Genomic DNA, 19,237 nt, shown 5'->3' on the forward strand with positions numbered 1-19,237 from the left:
CTTCCCCACTTGGGATGGGAACATCATCCTCTTAGAACCCCCGAAAGCCCACCAAAATCAGTAACCCTCACCACCAATGAAGAACCCCTAATTAAATGAGTATTCTAATAAATCTTAATACCTTCAAAAATATAGGAAATAGCTTCTTGTAGCTTGTAACTTTCTCAGGAGGGCAGAAGGTCAAGGATAATTTCCCACAGATGCTGGAAGTATTTTCCTACCTAACTACCTTCTCCTACCCTTTTGCTTCTTCACTAAAACAAATGAAGCCCAAAATGATGATACTCTTCTTGTCATCATTAGGGAAAATTTAATGAACGAAGGTTTCATGTGCAGAAGGAATGCAGCCAAATAGAAAGCATGTGTCTTTGCTACTTGTTAGAAAGAAAGACAGAAAATATACTTGAGGGTTTTTTAGCTGGTACTAATACACCATGAAAAAAATATAAATAAAAACTTTGTAATTTTGATCAGACATGCTGGTTTTCAGCTTAGTCCATGTTAATAAGGAAAGTCTACAAAATGGCGGAATGCATTTGATATGTTTTAATAAGTATCTAAACTTAAAAATTGATAAAAAATTATTTTAAAAGTCAGATTTCTGTTAAAGCAAGCAAAAACTTAATTGAGAGTGCCCCCCTCCCCCCCCCCCCCCCAAAAAAAAAAAAAAAAAAAAAAGGCCAAACAAAAAGCAACTACAAGAATTAATCAGCTGGTTTTGTTAAAAGGAAACAGACCTACCCCACTAAAAATACCGAGTCTCCAACTTCCCCATTAATTAACCAACATTTTCCAACAGAACCACACATTAGAAAATAAGTGTAAAAGATGGTATGGCATCTATAAATTCCCAGCATATATCCATTAAGTTTATACATGTCTGTAATTACATAAATGTTCATTATTTCCTACTTACAATTCTATTTCTCATGAATCATACATTACTCCAAATCTGTCTTTGATGTCTTCATTTAGCTTAAACTTCTGCTTCTTTTTCAGTAGATTAACAAATGCATATAACTGTATATGAAGAGACACCACTTTCAATGTACATGCAAAATGCTTGCATGTGTGTGCAACTGCATTGAAAAAACAGCAAAAACCTGAGTTGCTATGTATTTCTCTTTACGTAAAGCAGCTTTATTAACAAAAAATAACCAGATATTTCAACATAACTAGTATTGTTTAACGCAGCCAGCATCACCAATTGAAGCATGCAAGAAGTGGGTGTAATTTGGTGTTAAATCACTACACAGTCTTTCTAGGTACCAAAAATGACAGCATGAAACAAGGTGGAATTAATCATTCTCTCTTAAATGAGGATTTATTATCCTTTTATACTCACCTGAGGAAGAACACATATTAAGTGTAATTGACTTGTTATTAGACAAATCAATAGTCCTTTGTTTCCCCCTCATTTTCCTTTTAACTTGAATACACAAACACCTGTCAAATACCAAAATACCATAGAGAAACAAGCCCTGATGAAGACAAGTAGAAATGCTTTAGATGATCTTACAAAAGTGGCCAACAATATATCAGTACTGGAGGAAGTACATTTGGCCAAATTTTTAGCAGCTATTTATTTGTACTATAATTGCATCAGATGGATTGTTCTAGTTCACACTATGAGAACAGGAGCATTGATTCTGCAGGACTGAGATGCTTTGTGGAATAGTAGCAGAGAGACAACCTGCTTTTCATGTTATTTGCTTACATCCACCTACTGCAAACCTCTCAGCTCTTGCTAATTAATAAGCTGACCAGTGACCACTGAGTGGAAGAAATTCTCTCTGATTCCCACAAAACTGAGCTGCCAGCAAAATTATACTTCTTGGTGTCAATCACCTCAATTGAGGTGTCAATCATACAGCACAAAACTTCTGAGTAGAGATGAGTCACCAAGCAGGAGAATCTACTGAAATGGATAATTACCAGAAGGCTTTTGATGGTTTTGTTTTTCTTGGTTGCAGCTTGTGCCTTGTTGTGTTTGCAGTTTCTCCCCAGGAACATGCAGCAGAAAAGAAAGAAGGGGAGCCAGAGGAAGTATGGACTCAGGAGACCTGATGGAACTTGTGTCTTCCAGAAAGGACACAGAGGCAGCTCATTTCTGGGTGTCTACACAACATAGTGCTACTGATCCATTTTCTCAACAGAAAACAGACCTGGTCACTGTTCGTGGAATTGCAGCAAGGGAGGAAACCTCTGAAAACCTTTTCAGCAAGGACCCATGAGCAGACATGGTGAGCCAGGCACTGCACATAGAAAGGTGTGATGGACAGTTTTCCACAATCTGAGCATCAATATATGATGCTCCCATGACTCTTCAGGCAAAACATTGAGTTAATAGTACTTTATCATTAAATAAATAGATGTAATGCTTATAGCGTTAATTATACTTGTTAAATAGCTCAAGCTGAAAACAAACCACCAAACCCACGCTGATTTCTGTATACCTAGTGTAGACTTCTAGGATTTTATGGAACAGTGCCCATCCTGCCCAAAGTCATATTTCATCTGAAATTTTGTAACACATCATTTGCTAAAATGCATGATAAGAAGCAAATGCTCACTGGACTGGAATACATTAGACTTTGCACAGTACCCATCTCAGTTTACCCCTAACAAAGATTTAAAAAAAAAAACCAAAAACACACCAAAACAAAAAACCAAAAAGAAACAAAAAACCCCCCCTTGATTGTTACATTATTAAAAGATATTCCAGTGCCTTATGCTCATCAGATAAACTTGTTAACTTACTATAAACTTGTCACAACATCAATCCAAGTAGAACTTTGCAGCAAAAGGTAGCCTCTTACATAAATACTTGCAATGAATACAAATACAAAAATTTGCATTTATGTCAGAATTCACAGCTTGCAAGTCATCAGCAAACCATTGCAAAGACAGTCAGAGCAAAGGCAAGGAAAATCATTAACTAAACCCTTTTCTTCCTTTTGTAAGTGTTTTAATTATGTTTTCTCAGTGATCTGGCAAGTTCACAAAGGTGGTGGTGGTCCCTTTCCCTGCCTACCTGTGGTAGAAGTCAGCAGGCAGAAATGACTAAGCTTACCTCCCAACAGGCAAACTAGCAGGTATTGTGAAAAACAATCCTGTGAGCAATGAGAAACTGCTAAATGCTTGACTTCTTCATATTTTGTTTTGAATTATGCAACTTGGGCTGCATTAAATGACTCTGTAAACACTGAATTCACTCCTTGCAAGGAATCTTACATATAGGAATGGATTCAAAGCTCAGAGAAATGACAGGACTTCAGTGTCTCTCGGTATCTGTTTTACCTACGCTGCAGCAGTGCTTAGGGGGTCTAACAAAGATGTGGTCCCATCTTCCTGTAAGAAGGAGGAACTCCTTCCTTAGAAAATCCTATACTGCTAACAAGCAGTTTGTGCTGTCATCCTTGTTTGTTATCAGAGCGCTGTAAAGGCTGATAAATGGCTTCACAGAAGTTAACAAAAAAAAAAAAAAAAAACAACCAAAAAAAAAAAAAAAAAAAGAGTTAACTAAAAGTTTTCAAAAACATTTTAAGAACTACTGAATCATTTCCTGGAACGTTTTGAATGAATGAACTATCAAGTATTGAAGACATTTGTAGCAAACAAATTCACAGACCACCATAAACTGGACTGGCTCCAATTTTCTGGGGAATTAGGTGACTGGTAACCATGATTCTTTTTCATGGCATAATATTCAGTTAAATTACTTGTAAAATAATTAATATTGCATCCATCTTTCTTGAACTGCTTCTGTGACAAGTTCTTAACTATGGTTCCAGCTATTACCCTTCAAAGAGCTTTTATTTGGTTATGCTGACATAAAAGTAAACTGTTAGTAATTCCTCCTCTGCCAGGATTTAAATCAGGATGAGCAGCCAGTGGAGCAAATCAGTTTGAATTCATCCCTATGGCAGCAGACATCGTCTACCCTTTAATCTCCATAGAGCTGAGTGTATCGGCAGCAGGATGCCTCCAGCCCACAGAGACAATAGCAATATTGGGAGCTTTAGGATTTGGTACTTCTCACTAGGGTCGGGGGTGCTCATGTGTGCATCAAAGTCCTTGGTGCATGAAAGAGGCTCAGAAAAAGCCTTCTCTCCCACTCAGTGGTACAAACAAACAAACAAAAATAAATCTTTTTATACAATAATCCCAGATGACCAAACTTTGTTTTAGCCTTATGACTGAGTAAAAGTGGGTTTGTGTCAATGTAGTGTCTGAAACTAACACTCATTGGTAATATTTGATTGTGACTGAGAAGCATGTTATTGTTTTATCTGTCAAATAATGACTAATTTTCACTTCATGTCAAGACTGTTAAGCTATAACCATGACAACTTAGGAAATTCTGGGTAGGTGTAGATGTTAATTTGAGACAAACTTGATTACTGCCTTTAAGGTAAAGAAACATACAGAAAACTGCTAAAAAACTCCACCCAGACACAAAGGTTCTTGATCCTACAAAATACAGCTCAGTAACAGGACAGAAGGACAGATGTAAGGCTGTTCTATTTGACAAAATTACCAGGGAAGCAGCCCACCCACATTCTAATTTCACAGTCTTGGAGTACGTGGCAGACAGCTTTCCCATTTGCCAGCCCCCCACATACATATACTGAGTTGGATTATTTAATTAAATGCACTGAGAAGAGCAGTGATCTGCAAGTATGCAGGTTTCTACAAAAGTAAGACCAAACCATGTTTCTGTCAGGCATCCCCTCATTCTGTGATAACTTTTGCATCCCATAAAACTGATAACAGTTTTGTTAGATTTATTGTAGTTAGGCTGTAACTGATGAATTGAAACTGAAGTTTTGATCCAGAACTCAGGTCACAACACAATGTCATAAAGATAAAATGATTAAAAAAGGAATTAAAACATAACAGAAGAGAGAAAAACTAGATGACGGGTTTAAATTTTATATTGCAAATACTTAGTTAAGCCTCCTTGCTCTCTTCTGTGTCTCCCTCCTCTTGCATCTCTTCCTATTGTCATCTTAGCGTACATCTTACGTTGTTGAAAGGGAATCTTGATACCAACAATAAGAAGTTGGAAAATAAACACTTCATATTTGGCAAGCTATGTTATGCCTTCACATTTTAACCAGTTCCTGGGGTGCAACTGTAATGCTGCCAAATTTCGTGACAGAAATTACTACTATTAAAAAAATTAAACAGAGAAGGGAGAGTGTTTAGGTGATGGATAGCACAAAAATAATTTTACAAGAACCTTATAGCTACTTTAATTTTAATCCCCATTCTAAAACAACAGTGCTAATAGTATGTCTGTTCTGTTTAGCTTTTACATAACATAACCAGGAGACTAAAATAATGACCCACCAAACAGTATGGTTTTTTTTTTTTCCTTTTTTCTATACTGTATTCAGTGGTACTACCTCACGCTACAGAATATTTTTAATTGTTACATTTTTTGAGTTAATTGCTAAATCACTTGATGTGGACTTATAAAAAAGTAATCTAGTGAGGCAGCCCATAAACAGCAGTTAAAACAGTTATATGTGGAGTCCAAGTAGTACAGGGGCAATATATAACAGTAGATATTTCAGGGTACAGCAGGATTAGAGAGTGACAGAAATCCAGAATCAACATGAAAGATCCTAACTGACACAGGATTACTGCACCAGTCTGAGTAGGCTTGTTTACTGGTTTAACTTCTAGGTGTATAATTTCTATAATTAGAGTCTGACCGGCTAAGCAACATTGCAATGCAGCTGCAACACCCTAAAGAAATTTGAGACAGGCTATTAAAGAATGATTTATGAAGCAGGCTTTTGTTCAACCAAGTGATTAGAATTTAATAGCACTGCCTACTTAGTGTTGAACTGGATGTAACTAAACTGAGAAACAATAAGCAAGGCAGGGGGAAGGGGCGGGGGTTGGGTGGGTAGAAAAAGAAAAACAAAGCATTAACATCATGCTAAAGTAACCAAAAAAATCCAGCCTTCTATTTTAGCAATATCTCACCCAAAATATTGTATTGAACTGCTACAATGGATTATTTTTCCATTTTAAAAAAACAAGATCTGCAGCATGATACCTAAGGAAAACTTACGTTTGTTTCTGGGAACTGAGGAAAGGGAGAAGGAATACCTGGAAAAAGTGCTTTGGGAAGGGGGAATTCTTCAAGTGTACTGTAGAAGGCCTTTGTAAAAGAGTTTTGGAAAAACAAAATGTAGGGAAAACAGAAAGAGGAAAAAATATTTAAAACGTCTTAGAGCTGATAATAACTTTTTTTTTTTCTCCCTAAACAAACTTTCTTGCTAAGTGGTGTCCTGTCAGTTGTCAGACAGGTCTGAAACCCGATTCCCATTAAATTTAATGAGAGCTGATTGTGTTTGCAGGTCGTTTGACCGTTAGTACACATTTCTGTTGGGAAGAAAACTGTCTTACTCATACAGGCCCTTGTAACAATGAATGACAGCAAGTCTATTTAGTACATTTCTAATGGTGTTTCAAAACAACTTTGCACTCAGAAAAACAGAAATGATGGGTGTCAGAAAGAATATAAATTCAACACAAATAGGCTCTGCTCATTAGCAGATGGATTTGAAGTACAGATTTCAGTTGAAAAAGAATGTACACAATTGCAAATGAAGACCTACTACACCTACTAGTAACATTATGGGATATTCATTCAGAGAGCTCTGTGTGCTGGTCAACTATTCAATAACATACTCAGAAACAAAGCAACAGCTGAGGCTTACGCAGAAGCTATAGGAACAGTCCCACTGAATACCACCAAACAGCTTTTTGCAGTTATGAGCAGGTACCTGGATCGCTTCAACACCGTCCAGTACGATATAGAATGTGCCTGGAGTGCCAGCAGTAGAACAAAAGATACACACAATGAGCAAGCAACATTAGGAAATCTAGAAGATAACTCGTGAAGAGTTGCGTCTCAAATTTTTTGTGACTACTAAGCCACGTGGTTCATCCTAGCAGTTGTCTTTTTGATTTCCTGCTCTCATAATGCTCTCATTTTTATTTGTGCAAGACAAGCTTTTAGGAAGGGTTGAACATGATTAGACAAGCTGGGCTAAGAAAATTATTCTGCACTTCATAAAATTGCTTGAAAATGGAGGTGAGGGGAGGACAGAGAAGCTGGTAATATTTGTGCTGACAAAGATCAATGAGGTATGACATTTGTGATGTGAAGATGCATGAAATCTGTACAAGAAAAATAAAGACCTGATAAGATGACCTTGATGAACATGTTGAACAAATTAGAGAGAACTGTACAGGGCAATCTGACTGGTGACTTTCATTTGAGAGAAACTGAGAGAGGGCATGATGTTATTAAGAAACAAAGTGGAGAAGGGTGTTGGTATCCAGATAGATTGTCTGATTTTCATCTTCTAAGTATAAAAAAAAAAAAAAAAAAAAAAAAAAAAAAAAAAAAGAAGAAGAAGAAAAAAGGCATAAAAGAAACAGCAAATAGTAGTGATGTTAGGACACACTGGGGACTTGAAGAAAAGAGGGATGCTGGTTTGAAACTTTTACAACAGTTAAGACAGTTTGATTGATTGAAGGAAAACAATAGTATGCTATGGTGCAGTTTCAAGAATGCTTGTGGAAAATACAGTTGATTCATGTGGAAGGAAAGCAGGAAAAGTAAAGGCAATCAAACAGAAACCGTGGAGGGGAGAAACATATGAGCCAGATAAAATATTATAAATAATTTCTGTAATATACCAATAAGCAAATATCACATGCATACCTCTCCATGATATCAGAATAGGTGACTGTCCTAGAAGGCTCTGAATCAGGCTTGAGCCAAGCAACATCATCTTTCCTGCTTCTGGTTTCCATTCTGACAGAGGATTTTAACCTAACCTACCAGCCACATATCATGTTGAAAATGGCAAAATACCTTGCCTTTGAAAACTTCTATTTCTTCCATTTTTACATGGAACATTTTCTCCCCTTTTTCTCTTTTTCTTTTCATCCCAGTCATTGATGGATAAATGGAACAAGACCGGACCCAGCACTGACCCTTGGGGAACACTGATGGCTACACGACTCCAGCCAGACTGCACCACTGATCACATCCCTCTGAGCTCTGCCACTCAGCCAGTTCCCAACCCACCTCACTGTCCACTCACTGAACCCACAATGCCTGAGCTTATTTATGAAGACTTTATGGGAGACAGTGTTAAAGGCCTTGCTGAGGTCAGAGTGACAACATTCACTACTCTCCCATCATCTACCCAGCTTGTAACTCCATCATAGAAGGTTGTCAGTTTGGTGAGGCAGGATTTCCCTTTGGTCAATCCATGCTGACTACCCCTGATAACCTTCTTTTCCTCCGCATGTTTTGAGATGACCTCCAGGATGAGCTGTTCCACCACCTTTCCAGAGATGGACATTTTTTTCATCCAAACACATCAGGGAAAACCACTCAGGTGTATTTATAAATATTAGGACTGTAGGTAGCTTTTATACATAAGGCTCCTCTATAAAGCATGTGAAACACACAGGTGCAGGACTACATTAAAGCTACTTATATTATTTCATTACTTTGTCTACGTAATTTTAAACTTTTAGGCCATAAAATACAATTTTCGTTCTGAATTTTTTAAAATTATCTGGAACAAAAAGCTGGAATACAATGAAATTCAAATAATGAAAGACTATATTATCTGCAATAATAGACCTAGCAGTTTCAATATTTTTTATCTTCTCAATAAGGAGGAGAAAATTTGGATAGAGCAGAACTACCCTGTAACCTTCCAGGAGTGGCTGAGATGGGTAACATTAGGATTGTTTTCTGCTGTCACTGCAGTAGCCCTTCAACATTCCCAGCAGTGCCATGACAGGGCCAGAGAGATCATTTTTAATGACTGTACAACCAGAAATATTTTGCATGATCTACATCTTAATTGCTCTTGTTCCCAAAGAACAGAACATTAAGTTTTCGAATACACAGCAGGGGACTGAAGACTCTCTTTAGAAAAATTATGATGTAAATACAGGATGACAAAGGACTTTGAAACCCATTCATACAATTGCTATTCAGAGTAACACTTCCATTTCAGTTACAGAAATATCCTTTTACTGCTATGTTTCTTTAAAGGCTGTGGGGTTTTTTTTGAAGCTATGCTTACCCCTTTATCTAGAAGGTGGCTCCTTATGGGCAGTCCCATGAATTAAATCATAAGAGTGCATACAAATAACATCTCTTACTCATTAAACCAACTAAACAGCTATTAAGGAATTGTCATTGACCTTTGAGTTGATTTTTCTTGTTTTGGAAGCATGAGAATAGAGGTGAAGTTTGTAAACAGCTTGCACGAGTACAAGAAAGTCACAATAAGAATACTTAGGTTTTCCACATCAAGTCAGTCTTTAAAGGCTGCCTTTTAAGATGAGTGAAAGATCCTGCTCAGTCGAGCTGGCCTTATAGCACTACCGTAACACATTTCGTTCCAAAGACAGTAATCAGGAGCTGGTGCCTTTAGAGATTACTGGCAATCAGTTTGCAATAACACTCTGAAAATAGTGCTTAATTCTTTTAAATAAAGATCCCAAGTGATGCACCACCCTTTTGCTTTAGTCCAAACAAAATCCCACACTCACAAAAACAAAGAAATGAGGAGCAATAGACTTGTTTGGGCTAAGGACCTGTTAGGAAAAAAACCCCAACAAAACAAAAAACAACAAAAAAAAACCCCAAAACCACAAAACCCTACACACCACAAAAAAAACAAACAAAAAAATATCAACAAAGAAACACACACACCCCCCCTTCCCTCCCCTGATGTTCGAGGAGTATGGTAGTGGTATTTGTTATTTATTCAAATCAGGATACATTTCAATCTCAGTGATTTTGTGGGTTTTTCTTTACCTTGCAGGTGGTTCAAACTGTTGAAAATTTGCTTCGTAATAGTTTATGCTACTTTTTCTTATCCTGAGGTGTTCAGTCATCGTTAACTGGGCATCGGATCTTCCTCCTCGTATTTGTGTAGTCATGATTCATCATGACAGAGTGCTACCCTTTCCCAAAGGATATTGGAACAGAATGGTTAAAGCATACATATGTTTCAGTAACTGAGGAAATAAAGCCTTCTGAAGAGGGAAATGCAGGGCTATTTGTCCTAAAAGGATGATGTTATTGTTTATGTAGTGTATAGAATGCAATCTGATTTGTGACAATGTATCAGCATTTCTTTGCTCTACCTAAAAAGCTTGGTGAGAACTGAATTAGTATGCTTCCTTTTAGAAATCTTCCCCTGGCTTAAAGACTTTGTCGCAAAAATCTTGGAGTTCCTGTTGCATGCAATAATCTTCCACATAAAGTGTCTTTTGGGGATTTCACTGAGTTTAAATGAAACGTGTTAACATTAATCCAGTTTTTCCTCTTCCGGGTTGGAACATTATTGTTTTTAGATTAGTTTGTCAAATTATTTTAGATATATAATATAAATACATTCCTTCCTTAAATCTATATCCAGTCTCATTTGGGTTGCATTAATTCCCTCAAAGTCAAATCTTGCTTCATTTATGAGATTAGTGGCATTGACTTCAGAGGTTTAAACCAGAAAAATACCTGCACTTAATGGAGCAATCATACCGGTCCCATTGTGTTTGCAAAGTATATATTAATTGTAAAGACATATTCCCTGCACAAATACTTTCCCCTCCTCCGGTAAATGAATTAGCTGTGTTGTTCTTCAGATAAGTGCATGCTTTTCAAATAAATGCTTAGTCTCTGACCCTTCTTTAAGGCTGATTTTATCTTTCTTTTTTTCTTAGCTTGTTTCAAACTGAACTTTACTTGACCCCACATCTACAATGACTGAAGCCTTTATAAACAGAGTATGATGTTTAATTTTGTCTTATTTTAAAGGTTTTTTTTCCTGCAAAGGATACTTAAATGAAAGTTACAGGCATGACATGTTATCTTCCAGGCCAGTAGCTTGCTGTATGTGATTCTGAAAGCTCGCTGGGATGCAAGAACAAGCAGCAACTGAGATGCAATATCAGGTACAAATAAATCCCTGTATTTTATCCATAATCCTCGTGGACTGGAAGTGAGTACAATGTAGTCCTCTACAACTTTATTTAATTGCAACAGTCCAGAAGGTTTGTAAAACATTTGCCTTACCACCAAAGCCTGACAACACCTCTGTTACCCTTTCAGAAGCTTCAGAGCCAGTGGAACAACAGGAGCCAGAACTAATAAGCCTAGAAAGCAAACAGGAGGGATCAAGAATATCAATATCCTGAGTCATGCCAAGAATCTAGAAATTGCCAGGTAGCATTTCCAGCTGATCTTTGAAAGCAATTCACACAAACATCACCCCCAGCCCCCTGTTCCAATTTAACATTGACTTCATGAGAACAAACATACCAATATTTTAAATTACCAAGATTTTAAATCCTAGATTACTAGGTTGGAAGGGAGCTCGTGGATCATTTGGTCCAACTTTTCTTGTCAAAAGCATGATCTAGACAAGATGGCCCAGCTGAATCTTAAAAGTCTCCAAAGCTGGGAAATCCCTGGGGAGATTATTCCAACAGCTAACTGTTCTCATTGTGAATAATGTTCCTATTGTGTCCAGTAGGAATCTCCCCATGGGTAAGCTGTACCTGTTACTCTTTGCCTTTTTCCAAAGGACTCCTTGTAAATGGAAGTTTCCATCTTCTTTGTACCCCTCCCTTAAATACTGGAACATAGTGATAAGGTCTCCCCTGAGCCACCTTTTCTCAAGACTGAACAAATCCACTTCTCTCAAATTTTCTTCACTTGAGAAGCTTCCCAATCCTTTGATCACCCTTAGAGTCCCTCTCCAGACCCTCTTTAGCCTGTCCACATCTTTTTTGTATAGCAGGGACCAAAAACAAATCCAGTATTCCAGCTGTGGCCTGGCAAGCACTGAATAGATTGGGATAATGACTTCTTTATCTCTGCTGGTGATGCCCTCGTTGATGCAATCCAGCATCCTGTTGCCTTTTGTTGCCATCAAGATTTTTAATATTAGTCCTGCTCTTTCTCTATTTGCAGTCCATATTATAAACTGCCGGTGAAGTTGAAAAAAAGAAAAATTGAGAAGGCAATTCATGTATCACAGTGAAAAATAATTCCTTGCTGGCCTGAAAGCATTCAATTAATATTCTGTAACAGTGATGCAAAGAAATGGTGATGCAATTTCTTCCAAGCTCACCTCCTGGAAGACACCATCAGTCCACAGAAAACTTGAATATAAGTTTAGGTTTTTATCTCTAGGAATTCTTTTCAATTGGTTACGTAGGATAGAGTTAAAAAATGAATAAATAATTATTACAACACAAGAAAAAGTCTGAAGGGGATCATAATGTGTTTTTATGTATTATAACGATACAGAAGACTGCTCTGTTCATTGTGCTTCATTCTAGTCACGAATGTAGTCACGACAAGTGAATTCCTATGCATTTTGAGTTAACTACACGCATAGTAATTTATAGAATTATAATCCAGGCAGGCATGCATAATCCATGTTTATCTCCCTGGATTAAAGCATCATCTAGGTACATTATTTTTCATATGCACATCATTTTTCATATGTTCTTTGAACTATTTAAAAAATAAGTACAAACCTGTTAGGGTTTTAAAAGTTTGTTAGTGTAAACACAATCTTTTAGTACTAGGTGAAGTAAAACATTTGTTGCTGACTATAGGAATTCTTGCATGAAAATAATTCTTCATATTATGTTGGAAAGAACTAAAAACCTAAGTGAGATCAATTCTGACTATAAATCCAAAACCAAACTGACTTTAAGGCTTATTTTTAAATGAAAATGCTACTGATTTAAACAGAAATGTTGAGTATTCTCAACATTTTTCAAGACTATAAAAAGTATAAGTTTATGTAAAGTATGACAAATATATATAGACATAACCAGTAGTAATAGAAGGATTTCTGCAAAATTGTAAACAGCTTAAAAGACAAAATATTTGTGAAGAATGTACGCATATACTGAAGCCATTAGAATTTCACTACTTTCTTAGTCCCTGCTAGCAACTGACTGGCACTAAAATAGCCCTCTGCACAAGATTTGTCATTATACCTGGTGACAGGCAACACTGACAGAATATGTGGAAGTAGGGTATCAGATATGTAAATGAAACATGTTATGTTAAAGAAACATCCCAAAACATAATACTACACCAAGTCTCTTTCAACAGAATTAATTTGATAAGAGAGATAGTTATTGGTGGTGTTGACTGAAAACCCATTTTTCAATTCTTTTTATTAATCTGTTGCTTTGTGAAGCTATCATGCATTGAAAAGAATGTGCAAAGAATTAAGAAGATGATATTGTGAGTCAGGAAATTAACCTTTTGCTTCCTATGTCTCAAAAAGCTTGCTTTTGTACATCAGCTAATGGGAGGTATGAATCTTTCCGGAATTGACATAACAGTATTTCTATCCCCCAGTAATTATGTCTGCTTGGATATGGAAGGTAAGTAACAGCTTCCAGGCAATAAATCTGCTTAAAATTGAAAAGGAGAGAGGGAGAGGAATTGGGGGACAGAGGAGTAAAAGAAAAGAAACATTGGTAACTGGGTATGTGATTGATAACTGCCAAATTAAATTTAAATTAATATTCAGTAGCTCGTTCAAACCATACGCCTACTTTAGAGACACTTTAAAAATATTCAACAGAGCTCACAATTTTTAAGAGTGGCAATTTAATTATCAATATAATAGTTTGATAATGCCGATGAAATTGGGTATGTCATCATTATCACCTTTGTTGCATACTTTAGAATGGATTCTGCACTCCAGAGTTACCAGCTGATGTTGCCGACAGTGGCAAGGAAAGCATCTGGTTGATAAATGTAACTTCTTGCCATGGTACCTATTGGATTGCTATTCTGTCAGGGCAAATCTGAGGATATTCCTCTACATGAGAACGTACCAAAAAAATCCCCAATAGTCCCTTGCAACACTGCTTTGCACAGAGTTGATGGTATGGTGTCAGCCAGATAAATCAGACCACTTGATGGGAAATCTGGTACCCAATCTTTGCCGCTTCAAAATTCACGTAATGTAAAATTTAGTTAGAGGTTATTTATAGTTAGATAGATATGATTCAGTGAAAAGGATGCATGATAAGAAAGGCTTCATAAAAGAGTGGTATCTTTTCACTGACTTTTGTAATCCAGTGGGAGGAGGGGAAAATCAATAATGTTTACTAGCCCCTTTTCAACAGTATGTGAGAAGGAGTTTATGTAATCTATGCAAAACCTACCTGGGATTGTGGATATCTTTTATCTCAGTTGAAAGTTATGAATGAATCAGGTTCTTCTGGTGTGGTGTTTTTTTTTTTTTATATTGGTATGGGACATGACAAAAAATATTGTTCATTAAAAAACGTACTTTATCTTATGAATTACATATGAGCTAGAGCTACTGATTTGTCACTGAGTATATGTTGTGGTTTAGCCCTGGCCAGAAACTAAGCCCCACACAGCTGCTTGCTCATTCCCGCACAGTGGGATGAGGAAGAGAATTGGAAGAGTAAACTCACAGGTTGAGATTAAAACAAACAAACAGGTAAAACAAAAGCTGCCCACACAAGCAAAGCAAAACAAGGAATTAATTCACTATTTCCCATCAGCAAGCAGGTGTTCAGCCACCTCCAGGAGAGAAGGGCTACATAACAGTTACTTGGGAAGACAAAAACCCCATAACTCTGAATGTCTCTCTCCTTTCTTCTTCTTCCCTCAGATTTATATGCTCAGCATGATGCCATATGGTATGGAATATGCCTTGGGTCGGCTGTCCCAGCTGTGCCCCCTCCCAGCTCCTTGTGCACCCCCAGCTCCCCTGCTGGTGGTGTAGGGTGAGGAGCAGCAAAGGCCTTGGCTCTGTGCCAGCCCTGCTCAGCAATAACAAAAACATCCCTGTTAGCAATGCTGTTTCCAGCACAAATCCAAAACGTAGCCCCACACCGACTACTGTGAAGAAAATTAACTCTATCCCAGCCAAAACCAGCAGTATAGAAAGGCATCGCTATTTCACAAATTAACTTCACAAATTCTATGCAGCATCATCTTCAGCTTCACAATAAGAAATATTTGGCTGTAGCATTCCCTCAGCTGAGCTGTAAATATCACAATGATACCGTATAGATTTTACAAAAACAAAGCTTAAAATGTTACAGCAAATGGACCCCCCAGCAGGGCAGCACTGCCCCAGCCTGGTGTCCTCCGCAGACCGGCTGGGGGTGCGCTCAGTGCCCTCATCCAGGTCATCGATAAAGATATCAAACAGGGCCGGCCCCAGCGCTGAGCCCTGGGGACACCCCGTGTGCCCCCGCCAGCGGGATGTCACCCCATCCCCCACCACGCTCTGCCCGGCCGCCCAGCCAGCTCTTAGCCCAGCGCAGAGCACACCCGCCCCGGCCACGGGCAGCCGGTGTCTCCAGGAGATGCTGTGGGAGACGGTGCCAAAAGCTTCGCCAAGGCCCAGAGAGACAAACAGCCAGAGCCTTTCCCTCAGCCACTGGGCAGGTCACCTTGTCACACAAGGGGATGTGGTTCATCAGGCAGGACCTGCCTTCCATAACCCCACGCTGGCTGGGCCTGATCCACTGGTTGTCCTGCACGTGCCATGTGATGGCACTCAGGATGACCTGCTCCAGAACCTTCCCCAGCACCAAGGTCAGGCTGACAGGCCCATATAGTTCTCCAGATGCTCTTTCCTGCCCTTCACATAGATGGACATCAAATGGGCTAACCTCCAGTCTTCTGGGACCTCTCCAGTCTGCCAGAACTGCTGATGAATGATCAGAGTGGCTTGACAAGTTCCTCCACCAGGTCCCACAGTACCCTTGGTTGGATCCCATCCAGCCACATAGACTTGTGTGTGTCTAAACAGAGCAGCAGGTCACTGTTTCCTCCTAGATTGTGAGGACTTCATTCTGCTTCTCCTCATCCCTGTCTTCCAGCTCAAGGGGGCCGAGTACCCTGAGGGTAACTGGTCTTACTATTAAAGAATGAGGCAAAGAAAGCATTAAGTACCTCAGACTTCTCGGTAATGCCCCTACTGCATCAATAAAGAATGTAGATTATCCTTGTCCCTCCTTTTGTTTCTAATGGGTTTTTTAAAACTTTTTTGTTATCTTTTATGCACTCTGTTGACCATGCTCCTAAACAGGCCAAATTATGCCCTCCAGAATTCCAAGGTAGCAATTCTGCAGACCCCCCCTTCCTTACTTCTCCGAGAATTGAAAACTCTATCATCTCATGATCACTATGCCCAAGACCTTCTCTGACAACCACATTCCACACCAGTCTTTCCCTGCTTGTAAACTTCATGTCCAGAGGGGCATTTCCCCTGGCTGGCTCACTGACCAGCTGTATCAGGAAGGTCTCTTCCACACACTCCAGGAACCTCCTGGACTGTTTCCTCTCCATTGTGTTGTATTTCCAGTGGACATCCAGTAGGTTGATGTCTCCCATGATGACAAGGGCTAGTGATCTCGAGAGTTCTCCTAGTTGCTTGTAGAAATTTTATCTATCTCTTCCTCTTGCTTGGATCAGCTATAACAGCTTCCCACCAGGATATGTGCCTTGTTGGCCTTCCCCCGATTCTCACCCATAAACACTCAACTCTACTATCACCGTTATTCAGCCCTAGAAGCTGAAACACTTGTTGACATACAAAGGTACCCCATCACTTCTCCTTCCTTGCCTATCCCTTTCGAAGAGTCTGTAGCCATCCATTGCAGCATTCCAGTTGTACAAGGTACCCTACCATGTTCCTGAGATGGCAACAGTCCTCCTGCTGCATGATGTCTTCCAGCTCCTCCTGTTTGTTGCTCATGCTTTGGACACTGGTATAGATGCACTGACAGCTGTGACAATGGTATGTTGGCCATCACTGAGGGGACTGAGTAAACAGGCTTTCAGGGCTGAAGCATTCAGTCTCTACAGACTAAACCACGAAGTCGTCACCTGTAGTAGAGCTGTGAGAAACTCAGTCTGCATGGACTAGCCAGAAAGAAGGATTTATGACATGCTGGGGTTGAGGTATTGCATTACTGACTGGCTTGAAACAGTTCACTCCAAGTCATCCTAAACCAAATCACTTAACTCTTGCAACCTCTTTCCTTGTTTATTCACCTAATTTTAAGTGTATTTATCTTAGAAGAGGTGGTGGTGTCATGAACCCATGAATGTGCTGAACCAATTCTCTCAACTGCTGCTTTTAGCATTGACAAGTGTTAAAGGACCTTCACCTCTCTGAACCTCAGTTTCTCCACAAGAAAAAACACACATGCCCTGTAAGTCTTTGAGATGCATTTTTGAAACTGATAGATAAATCTTTAAATGGTTACTAAATACTAAACCCATATTTTTCTAATCCAAAATTTCTATAACGTTTCTCAAAAGTTATCCATAAGCTATAGAGTCTTGATGCTACTGCAATACAAACAAGAATTTCTTATGATGATCTTCTTGAAGAGTTAATTCTGGCACAATAGCTGCTCCTTCCAAAATGAAAGGTTTATTTAGTATTAAAACTAATAATTTTAAAATAAAAAACACTATAATTCCTACAACAGTTTTGAGAGTCAGTTACAGTTTAGGCTTTTAAAATGTTTTTGTTATAAAAGCAAAACACCTATTTTATTTCCAACCTGTCTCCATGCCTTCTGGGCCTGTTACTAGGATGACATAGGGTTTGGGGTTTTTATTTTGAGTGTTTGAGGTTTTTTTAATCTAATATATAAATTCAAAATTTACATAGGAAACACTGAAGACAATCTTGCTTCCAGTGCTATAGAGAGTAGTGAAGTGAAGCTAATGACTACAGAAAAGAGAAACAAAGACATAGGCTATATAAATAAATCTTGTTTGTCGAGGAGGAACAACTGACAGAATAAGGGCATAACTGTCACCCCCACCCCACCCACAAATGAGCAAAGGCCAGTTATACCTTTTAGTTGAGTATTTCTTAAACAGTTAAGTGAACTAACAGGTTATGACTAAGGGGGAGGGGGGAATGCTTCCCCACCTTATCTGCTTTCAAAGGGAACAGGAATACTAAACTGGCAGTCTGAGGGGGTGCAGAACATTTTCTTGACCCATTTTTCTCTATGTATATCAATTTATTACAATATTCGTCTCTTCCGCAAACATTGGAAGACACACGAGTCAGCTGTTATAGCTGTAATTGTGACAGACAACAGCAAATTTCCTAGTCATTCAGGAAATATCAGAGCCAATGGACAGTAAGAACAAAGTCCCATATTGCAAAAGCTCAGGGAAAACAAGTTAACATGTATATGGAAGACAAATGTCATATTGTTATTTGGCTTTTTGATTTTACTGCAGTGTTCTTTCAGTGCATCTTAGGAAAAAAAAAAAAAAAAAAAGTATTTCAAAAACACCGTTTAAGAAAACCTGACCCAATGGTAGAGAAAAGAGGAGACATAGCAATTCCAACCTAAGTAGTCATAGAAAATAATATTCAAGTTTCCAAAAGGAAGTGTCATTGCTTTATTGCTACTGGTAGGCTCATGCATAGCTGTGGACCTTGGAAAATTCATAACATAATAGTTTCCAAATGCACATAAGTGGGATTTTTGTAGGGCATTTGGTTGTTTTTTTTTTTTTTTTTTTTTTTTTTTTATTTTTTTTTTTATTTGGAGGTAGTGGTGTTTGTTTGGGGGTGTATTTTTGGTTTTGTTTCCTTGGGTTCTTTTTTTGTTTTACTGCTTGTTTTTTTAAAAAAATAATGTATATGTATATATAACAGTCCCAAGCAATCTGGACAGAGACCCAAGGGGGATATTTAGCATTATTTTCCATGTTCAGGTAGCAGTGCTGTCACAGTGGTCTGAAACCCTCCCTGTTGGCAGTATGGGAAAAAAGCCTGTTACAAGCTCTACCACATTACTATGACCATAGCTACAGCCAGTCTCAGCTTTCCTAGGTGGAATCTTTGCCTTATACTTCTGCTGGTATCATGCAGACATAGTATATATAAAAAAGGGAGTTTTCTAATAAACCAGTTAAAGTACAGTTTTTCACCCTCTGTTGTACTTCAGTTGTAGTTTTTCCTGAGTGATTACATATAATTATAAAATCAGTTTCCTAGCTTTGTATCTGGATGGGTCCAACACTTCCCCTTCTAATATTAATTCTCTTAGTTCACATTTATTAAGAGCCCAGTTATATCCTTCCCAACATCTTCAATATCCTCTG

The sequence above is a fragment of the Falco punctatus genome (genome assembly GCF_963210335.1).
Source record: "Falco punctatus genome assembly, chromosome: 15".
NCBI classification, from domain to species: domain Eukaryota; kingdom Metazoa; phylum Chordata; class Aves; order Falconiformes; family Falconidae; genus Falco; species Falco punctatus.